General features: G+C 43.1%; 1 pseudogene; it reads left to right on the top strand.

The window, feature by feature from the left end:
• Positions 1-10,245, top strand: LOC117541425 (annotated as a pseudogene).
• The last annotated feature ends 672 nt before the right edge of the window (positions 10,246-10,917 follow it).

The raw sequence follows: 10,917 nt of genomic DNA, 5'->3' as shown, positions 1-10,917 counted from the left end.
GGCAGCATTGAGTTTCCCGGGAGCACCACCTCTCTCCCAGCCGGACAGGTAAGAACAAAGTTTCCCCAGCTTTACCTCACCTGTCCGGGCGTCGAACAGCCCAGGTGAGGCATCAACATTAACACACCTGAGCTCCAGGGAGGAGGACCGACCCTCAGCCATGGCCGAGTCCCAGCTTACGTGCATGGAGGACGGCCACATCGGAGCCGATGTCCCGGAGAACAACCCGGAGTTTTACTACAGCGAAGCGCAAACGATCCGCCATCGAGGAGCTGCTGAGGAATGGCGACGGAGCCTTCAAAATGCGACTCAAAGAGGACAAAATCACCGATTTCCTGTCCGCGAGGGAGGTGAAGCTGCTGCTAAACACCTTCAAAATATACGATTTGAATCCGGAGGAAAGTAGCAGTACTCCGGATCCGACAGACCATGATTCAGGGCTCCAATCCACTTATTGGCCCGAGATGTCGGACACGGATGTTCCGCCGCTGGATATCGGCTGGCCCAGCGGGGGGCTCTTCAAGGGAGTGACGCGCGTGGCAGTGCACACACACCCGCCTAAAGAGAACGGACCTCACATCAAGATGGTCGTGAGGAAGATGATCCAGGAGGCCAGCAAGGTGAGGGGGACAGGAGCATATCGATATATTAATAATGATTCAGAATCAGGTTTATCACCAGGTGGGTTGACGCTGAGGAAGTGACTTGATGTCGTGGCGCATACATGATAGTAAAACAACTTTGCAGCGTCTCTTTGCTGGAGGACTGCTTTATCTTTTGTGATGAAGCATTGATGTAGAGAGGACAGGACAAGAGAGGGTCATCTGATTATAGTAACACATGTTCAGTGAAGTGTGGCCGGACTCCATTATTGACATTGGACTGAACAGATCAGTCATGAGAATGAAACCTCTCTTATAGATTAAAATCATCAATTCCAGGGATGTTTTTAAATCACTAACTGCTAGATTTGAGTAGTTATCGACCACTCACAGAACATGGTCGATTAGTCAATTAAATGATGGACATATATGTCCGTCTGTGGCTGTAGGTGCGCCGCATTTGCGCTTCAGATGATGCTCCCTCCACAAGTTAAGGCCCCCTCCGAGGTGAGGCCCCACGCAGTCTGCGTGATCGGCCCGTAGGGAGGCCGACCTGTGTACACAATACAGTCATGTACGAAAGTGTCCAGGACTCTCATAATAATGATCCTTTATATAAAGTACGACAAGTCAAATGGATATTACAGTAAACGTTTGACTTGTTGTTGGTCTTAAAGGGTTTTTTAACATCTTACATTAACTTGTTGAGACCCTGTTCTTTAAGGAAACAGGGGTTTCAGTCAGTCGATTAAAGGCGGAGTGCACGAGTGAATAATTCCTCCTCACGCAGAAACAAAGACTCTGAAGAGGCTCTGTGTGTTTGACTCTCCGTCGTAATGTTTAGTCATGGAGCGCCAGAGCTGAGTCATCTTTCCCGCACTGACGACTCACATGCCTCTTTAAACACACGGTCAACACAGACCTCAACACAGACGCGCTTCTGTCAAAACGCTTCTCAGGAATCCCCTCCCTGTACACTTTCTGTTTCCTATTTATAAACTTCTTTTGTTTCCTCGTGTTCTCTCTCCCTGCTGTCCTTCTCTTGCATTGGAAGGGCCTGAAGCAGAATTAAACATAAAGAGCTGTCCGCACATCTGTCAGTAGCACACATCTGTATTATGACTTCCCCATGTTGGTCATACTGCAGGAATGTGGCACAATATTTTGTATTTTTTTTGTAAATTATTGAGAGTTCTTGTATTTTAATGTGTGAGTATTTTATACCTCGGGACTGTGGGAAATAGTATTTTGATCTTTCTGTGTGTACAAACATATTTTGAGATTGACAATAAAGTTGACTTTGACCTTTGACCTTGACCATTAGTACACTTCCTTTTGTAAACATTTATAATAAACCAGAAGAACTGGCAGCCCACTTTAATATGCTTCTGTTCAGGTTGATATCTGTATGTTGTGCCTCTATAGGGACATGTTTCAATGTTCAAAAAGCTCTTTATTTTGATCATACTGCCTTGTGATTGGTCAACCACTTGGAGATGTCCCGCCCCTTAGCCTATCAGGTACAATGTGTTTGACCACGAGCCAATATAAGTGCGAGTGTTACAAAGTGATGTCACTATGTTCCAGAAGTAAACAAAGGAGTCCAATGTAGTCGCTTCAGGCAGGGGGGGGGGGGGGGGGGGGGGGAGTGTGTGAGAGAGAGAAACGAGCCTTTGCAGACCATTTACATGCACATAAAACCTACATTACATTATATTTGGCTGACGCTTTTATCCACAATGACTTGCAATAAGTGCAACAACTATAACGTTTCAAACTTTGAAACAACAAGGAAGGTGCAGATATATTCACTGCAAGCCAGTCGTACCATTGTAAGTGCTGCTGAATGAGTTACAAGGCCTACATAATAATAATACACAATCTAACTCTAAAAAGGGCCTCTAACTCCATATCATACCCCATTTGTAAATGTGTACGGGTGTTTCCAAGGTTGTCAGTCAAAGTCAAAGTGAAATAGAGATGCACCTGTGGAATGCAGCACACCTTGTATCTTATCAGAAAGACCAGGAGATTTCTCAGAATAGAAACACATTCTGAAAACAACACAACCAGTTCTGCTGGATCAAACCTAATCATCTTCATTCTTAGATAATGTTCAAGTCAAAACTTGTGTCAGGTTTCTCCTCTCTGTGGAAACCGCAGGACAGAGGGACGTTTGATCTGAAGAGGCATGTGTTCCACTTAGCTTCCCAGAGAACAGTGGAGTAACCCTCCCTCCTGTGAGCTGAACACGTCCCAACATGTTTTGAAAGAACATTCTCCCTTTTTCTCTCTTGTATCTGAAACATCATATAACGTGTATTATATATAACATGCATGAGCCACGTCTTCCAACTCTCACATCATTCAAAAAGCCCTAATCGTTTCACTCTTGCCTTCAACTCCTGATCCACTAACGCCTCGCCCTTTGTCCACCTAGCTTAGCACTTTGCTGTTATTGTTCTCTACCGGCTTGTAAAGTGCTTTGAGCCCCAGGAGAAGTGCTTTATAAATAACATTTATTATTATTATCTTCTGTCTAAACAATTCCACTTTTAGACATCTACTGTATCTGCCTGTCAAACACTTTGGTTACATGCATGAATGAAAGTACTACAATAAGGCCAACACCAATATGTGTTCCCTCTCCTGTAGTTCTATGAGCTTTAGTGCATGTAAATGGTCTGCAAAGGCTAAAATCCCTGTGTTCCTTCCTTATGGAGTTTCTCCTTTTGTAATGTTGATGCCTCTTCTCTTTGGTGGTGACATACTTGAACCACTAAGGCTTATCATATTAACATGTTTGTAATGAACATGTCAGCCTCTTGGGGGCGTTCAGGGGGCTTGGATTGGAGTTGACCGTTTTTGACATTCATTAATATAAAATGGGAGGTTTCTCCATGTTCCCTTTAAACTGTGTGTTTTCTCTGGAAGTGTTTCCTTGTACGATGTGAGGGTCTAAGGACAGAGGGTCTAAGGACAGAGGGTCTAAGGACAGAGGGTCTAAGGACAGAAGGTCTAAGGACAGAGGGTCTAAGGACAGAGGGTCTAAGGACAGAGGGTCTAAGGACAGAAGGTCTAAGGACAGAAGGTCTGAGGACAGAGGGTCTGAGGACAGAGGGTCTGAGGACAGAGGGTCTAAGGACAGAGGGTCTGAGGACAGAGGGTCTGAGGACAGAGGGTCTGAGGACAGAGGGTCTGAGGACAGAGAGTCTGAGGACAGAGGGTCTGAGGACAGAGGGTCTGAGGACAGAGGGTCTGAGGACAGAGGGTCTAAGGACAGAGGGTCAGAGGACAGAGGGTCTGAGGACAGAGGGTCTGAGGACAGAGGGGCTGAGGACAGAGAGTCTGAGGACAGAGGGTCTAAGGACAGAGGGTCTGAGGACAGAGGATCTGAGGACAGAGGGTCTGAGGACAGAGGGTCTGAGGACAGAGGGTCTGAGGACAGAGGGTCTAAGGACAGAGGGTCTGAGGACAGAGGGTCTGAGGACAGAGGGTCTGAGGACAGAGGGTCTAAGGACAGAGGGTCTGAGGACAGAGGGTCTGAGGACAGAGAGTCTGAGGACAGAGGGTCTAAGGACAGAGGGTCTGAGGACAGAGGGTCTGAGGACAGAGGGTCTGAGGACAGAGGGTCTGAGGACAGAGAGTCTGAGGACAGAAGGACAGAGGGTCTGAGGACAGAGGGTCTGAGGACAGAGAGTCTGAGGACAGAGGGTCTAAGGACAGAGGGTCTGAGGACAGAGGGTCTAAGGACAGAGGGTGTCGTACTGATATTCTGTACACACTGTGAAGTCCACTGAGACAAATGTAACATGTGTGATATTGAGCTATATAGATTAACATTGCTTGATTGATTGATTGATTCATTGATGATTGATTGATTGATTGATGATTGATTCATTGATTCATTGATGATTGATTGATTGATTGATTGATTGATATATGGTGCATGAATAACAATAAAAGCAAAACATCAATCTAAATACCCAGCACAGTGAGACGAGGAGATGTCCGTCATTGCACTGAATTACTATCGTTGTCAGTATTAGTGGTCATTTGGACGTCTGTCTGGTTTTGCCTTCCCACACAACTACTTGGACTTGTCTTTATTTTGTCAAAGCAAAGAACAAGCCTCTATAGCCCTGTGACCTGACCCGCTGTGGGGAAACATTTCTGAAGACACATTTAAGTCCTTCATTCCTCAGCTGATCTCCTTTTGTTGTGGTAAAGCTGGGTCTGTGGTGTGTCAGCCTGACGGGAACACAGCGCAGGGATTAAACGGATCTCAGCAGCTAACTCTGTGAGCTCTGCAATAAAACATCCTGTCTGAAAGCATTTAGTTCTTTCTTAGCCCAACGTGACATGGATGGGAGTCAGAGCTCAGGCTTCTTCCTCTGTGGTTAATACAGAAGGAGTTTCACTTCCTGCCAGTTTAGGTAAAAAGACAGCGCGAACAATTTCATGTGTTTTTATTTACATTTTTTGAAATCTCTAAAGATACGACATTGACTTTGGTAATAATAACAATACAATTTAAAATAATATTAGGACCATTAAATGATGTAATAATGTAAACATTATAAATACACATAAATCCTACTTCTTTAATCAATGTATACACGGCATGGCAACATAAAGTATGTCGTGATGGAGGCATATACATACGTGATGAGATGTCACTTTCATTCTAATATATTTGAACAAATATCAAAACATCTTAATTTCCCCTTGCATTGCACTTTCGGATATTAAGTACATATTGATGAGGGAAACATTTAATTTGAACAGTTTGAGGACAAGGCTGCAACATAACATGTGGAAAAGTCTGAAACGTTTTCATTGTACAATATAATCAATTATTGAGATTAATATTCAAGACTCTGGTTACTTAAGTCAGAGGGATTTTCTCAGATTGATCACTTCCTTTCCTCCTGCAGGTGATAGCGATCGTGATGGACATGCTGACAGACGTGCAGATCCTTCAGGACCTGATGGACGCCGCCTCTCGTCGCTCTGTTCCCGTCTACATCCTGTTGGAGAACCAAGCCACGCCGCACTTCCTGGATATCTGCCACCGGCTGCAGATCGGAGCACAGCACCTCCGGGTGAGAACACACCTTATTACATGGCTTAGTTGAATACTCGATTCTGATTGGTCAATTCAGAACACGTGACACGTTGTTAATCCAGAACAGACAGACCGCTGTCAAGGACTTATTAACCGTTGTTAAGGACGCTCACATCTGCAGAAAGAAAACAGCGGAGAAGTAACGGGGCAGAAACCCTCCTTTCTACGCAGCGGTCCAGACATAGACATCAGACGGCGACACATATTCAGTGTGCAGTTCCTTTGGCATTAGGGCAGGGATATCTAGATACTTCCCAAGGTTTGACTTAATGAATTGTGCTACTTTTAAAGCAAGCAGCGATGTTTTCAAATCTGTAATCAAAAAGCTCCTCAATACCGCTATGGAAGCAGTTCCTGCCGTTGCTACGTTAGTTCAAACGGTAACAACGGACTACTTTTCTTAGCGGATGCATGTCAATTTAAATCAATACAACTATTTTCTAAATCTATAAAAGCATTTTAATTAATATTGGGAGTCCTATCGTTACTTTGTTGAGAATTACTTAAAGGTCACCTATTATGCGTAAAGAGACTCTGAAAGTTTCAGGAACAAAGATTCTCTCTCTTTTTGATCCATTTCTATAAAAACCTGTCTGAAAATGAGCTGATCAGATTTTGGCCACTTTATGATGTCATAACGATGTTTTGTCTTGTGTAACCATTAGCCAATCAGCAACCAAGGTAACCCCCCCCCCTCCCCCCCCTTATCACCTGAATCTCCTCCTAGAGCTCCATTGAGTTCTTTGTAACCAAATGTCTCTCAGAGGGGCGTGGGGAGGGGCTCCTTATTTTCATCTAAAGTAACAGACAGAGAATCAGCACTTTGGAAACAGGGCTGAAACAGAGGGGATTATGGGTAATGCTGCAATGATCTGCTTGGTGTTTCAGCCAATCAGAGACAGGCTCTGGATATATCTGAGACCTGTGATATATTGATGAAAACAGTATGATAGGGACCTTTGACTAAGAAGCCATTATCATATGGATCTAAGATCATGAAGAAGGAACCAATCGGAGAGAGAAGAGGCATACAGTTTCAAAGACCCAATTATCATGTATGTGTGAAATCTGAAAACACTTGGCGGTCAGTTTCTTCCACAAAGTCACATTGAATAAACTCTCAGCATGAGTTGATCTGCTGCTACGTCCAGCCTGTTAGCCCACTTGGCTGCAAATAATGCAATATGGTTACAAACAAAGCTGTAGGCGACCTTTGATGTTAGCAAGCAAGATAACGCTCAACCCTAACTGTAGGAGCCAAAATGCTGCGGTGTGTATAGTTATACTATCTTAATTATTTGTTAACGCCACACACACCTGTTGTTGTTTCTGGTAATTGTCACATGGGTGTGGTTATTGGTATTTAGGGCACCTGGTGTGTTTACAAACAGGTTTATCACCATGTCATGGTGCATACAGTACATACAAGTAAAACAACAATTAAAAAAGATAGAGAACTATTTTAAGAACACTATAATTAAAACAAATGTCAAATAATAAAAAATATAGTAGAAAAATAAATTAAATAAAACAGTATTTACATTGAAATAGACTGGAATCAAATGTTATAATATGTGGACGTTTAGTAGCATGCCAGTGGGCTGAGTTTAGCTCTGATATATTTTGTTGGCCGTATGATTCTGTTTGTTTATTATTTTGCGTTACAATATTAAATATCTTTAAAACGTTGAGTTCAGTACAGACTTTATTATTTATACCCGTCACATCAATGAGTGAAGTTTAGCCTCAGAGCGGCCGTATTCAATGGGAATATAGCCGCCACACTAACCCTAACGCGCTTTAACATAAAGAGATGAACGTAGCACAGACAGGTAATGCTCCTGATATAACCCTAAGCTGTGTGTCTGCAGAACATCAGAACCAGAACTCTTCAGGGCGTTGGTTTGGGTTTGTCTTTCGGCAAAGTGCCCGGCGCCCTCTGTAATAAATACATGCTCATCGACGGGGACAAAGTGGCGTTTGGCTCCTACAGGTGAGTTCTGACTTCAACACTTATACAGCTCTTGTGTAAAGTGTCCCAGAGTGTTTTTAATATGAAAGGGATCATGTGCAGTGAGGCGGTCATGAAGAGAGACAGAACCACCAACAGGAGGTAATTGAGCCGGACACATCATACCCATCCTCCTTAGCAAAGGGTCTGTTCTCTTAGCCATTAACAACCTCCGACATTTTTCATTTAAAAGCAAAGATACATGAATTAAAGTGACAGAGCAGTGTGAGATACACACATCTGAAATGTTGAGCTCTGACTCTCAATCATTGCTAACTTTTTAGCAGAAATGTTTTTCACTTTCTTTCTACTTTCTTTTGTAACTTATCCTTTAGTTATTTCAAGTGTTTCGTGCTAAACGAACCCCCCCTTTGGAAAATGATAATCTGACCCCATGGTACTTTTTAGTTTTCACCAAAACTATCCTTTTCTTTTCTTTGCACATTAGTTAAGTTTAGCTTTAGCTGATAACTGTTGTCTCTGTCTCAGTTTCTCGTGGTGTACGTCTCGTATCGACCGGAACATGATCACGGTGATGACGGGGCAGGTGGTGGACTCCTTCGATCAGGATTTCCGAGAGCTTTACGCCGTCTCCGAGAAGCTGGATCTCTACAAGGAGTTCCACGTTACCAAACCTGCTATCAACGCCACCCTACGCTCCAAAGTGGTTGCCAAACGCCCGCCTCTACCGGCGACAATCTCCCGATTCCAGGTCAGCATAGGGGACGCGCGCAATGCTACAATCAAGGTTCCTGCACACAAGTACTACAACCCCAAATACGCACTGGCGTTCGGGGACATCAATCGTCCAACAGGGTCTCTCCAAGCATCAGGACCCAAGAGAGTGTTAGCTCTGCCGGCTGATCTTGATGAGATGGGAGTTGGAAGACCACGAGTGACCAGCAGCGAGAGGATGGACCGTCTGAGTCCCCTGCCCTCTGAGGATCCTGGAGACAGCTTCAAGAATACAAACGGACTCCAGAAGCAGGACAAGAAGGGGTGGGGCGGGTGGAAGTCGAAGTTCTTCAGCAGGAAATTGTCCAAGAGGGATATTTTGGATACCAACTTTACGGACCCTATCAGCTCCGAACCCTCAGAGAGCAACAGGACAGACGAGAACGAGGACGACGACAAGGTCATCGTGAAGTCACCGTCCAATAGGATGCTGACTAAACTGGGCCTGAGGACAAACTCCAGGCAGTCCGTCAACACCACACAGGACAACGAGAGTAAGTCAGGAACAATGGAAAATATAAAGTTTGAATCCAGAATGTACAAATAACCTTATCCAGTGGTTCCCAACGACAACCACAGCAGTATAATCCGTCTTTTTACGGGTTTATTAGACTCGTCGGTCTCCAAATCCACCTTGAGACCTAAACATAAAGACATTATTAACAACAAAATATAGGGCAATGTGACATACACAATACACAGCATGTAAGATAACTTGTAAAATACTTAGAGGCTAAGGACTTTTTGGACTTTTACTTGGAAAAGAGTACTTTTACACTGTACTATTGTGACTCACTTAAAGGGGACATATTCTGCACATAAACCTATATAACACTACAGGAAATAGAACACCCCAAATAGGGCGTGTTCCACCTCGAGTCACAGGAAGCCTTATCTTAGTTTTAAGTGTAATATTCCCAAAGATATTTCAGATAATATCAGTTATCTGATGTTGTCCTTATATTATACAAAATAAACCCTCCTAGTCTAGTATTTATAGAAACTGATGAATTCTACATGCTCATACCTCCTATCTCTTTCTAACTATGCTTTTGTTTTTTGTTTGTATTCAGGTGTTAAGAGTCACGGTGGAGGGAAAGGTTGTAAAGTGTCCTGAGGAGAACCTGCTGCTGTCCGACCACAAAATGAAAAACGGATTACAAATGAACTTTTGTAACACTGACGTCACCTTAAACTGTGCAATACAAGTGCTTTATCCAGTGCCTTACAGAGAATGAATGTACGGTTCTTAGTGCACTGACACATTTGGAGATGCTGCCAAATATATAATATTGACTCCAAAATCAATATGCTAGAGGTTATCTGTGACCCTGATGGTGCGCAGAGAGGTTAAAGCCGTGTGATTGATTGCTCTGTATGTTGATATATGAATAATAGGTTTGTCTAAGGCATATTGAATGTAAATTGAGCAATACTTGGGTTTTACATAAGGTTAAACATTAATACACCTCCTCAAACTTCCAAAGGTCAAGCTGACAGCTGAGTCCTGTGCGAGGATTGAAAAACCCTCATTGAGAAATCTGAAATAGGAGAATTCTCAGGCTTTGATTTATTTCTCCTTTTGACTAATCTACCTGCTGTTGTTATGGTGCATTGTGGGCTTTCATATGTGTACAGTACTAAAATATATTGTTAGTAATATCTGGGAAATAATATTGTACAGTGTTTATTTTAATGTCCATTTGATACACATTGTATTTGTGGGATCTCTTCTACAATGTGCGCAATAAATGGTTTCTGATAATGAACAGCTTTTCATGATTGATGTTAAAGAGTGCTCTCCTGCTGATGTTCAGGTGTATATCAGTATGTAGTGTCTCTACTTTAAAGAGTCCTCTCCTGCTGATGTTCAGGTGTATATCAGTATGTAGTGTCTCTACTTTAAAGAGTGCTCTCCTGCTGATGTTCAGGTGTACATCAGTATGTAGTGTCTCTACTTTAAAGAGTTCTCTCCTGCTGATGTTCAGGTGTATATCAGTATGTAGTGTCTCTACTTTAAAGAGTCCTCTCCTGCTGATGTTCAGGTGTATATCAGTATGTAGTGTCTCTACTTTAAAGAGTTCTCTCCTGCTGATGTTCAGGTGTATATCAGTATGTAGTGTCTCTACTTTAAAGAGTCCTCTCCTGCTGATGTTCAGGTGTATATCAGTATGTAGTGTCTCTACTTTAAAGAGTCCTCTCCTGCTGATGTCCAGGTGTATATCAGTATGTAGTGTCTCTACTTTAAAGAGTCCTCTCCTGCTGATGTTCAGGTGTATATCAGTATGTAGTGTCTCTACTTTAAAGAGTCCTCTCCTGCTGATGTTCAGGTGTATATCAGTATGTAGTGTCTCTACTTTAAAGAGTCCTCTCCTGCTGATGTTCAGGGTGTATATCAGTATGTAGTGTCTCTACTTTAAAGAGTCCTCTCCTGCTGATGT

The sequence above is a fragment of the Gymnodraco acuticeps genome, unplaced genomic scaffold, assembly GCF_902827175.1.
Source record: "Gymnodraco acuticeps unplaced genomic scaffold, fGymAcu1.1, whole genome shotgun sequence".
Taxonomy (NCBI): domain Eukaryota; kingdom Metazoa; phylum Chordata; class Actinopteri; order Perciformes; family Bathydraconidae; genus Gymnodraco; species Gymnodraco acuticeps.
Note: the sequence above shows the minus strand (reverse complement) of the source record. Positions and strands in the feature narration are given on the sequence as shown.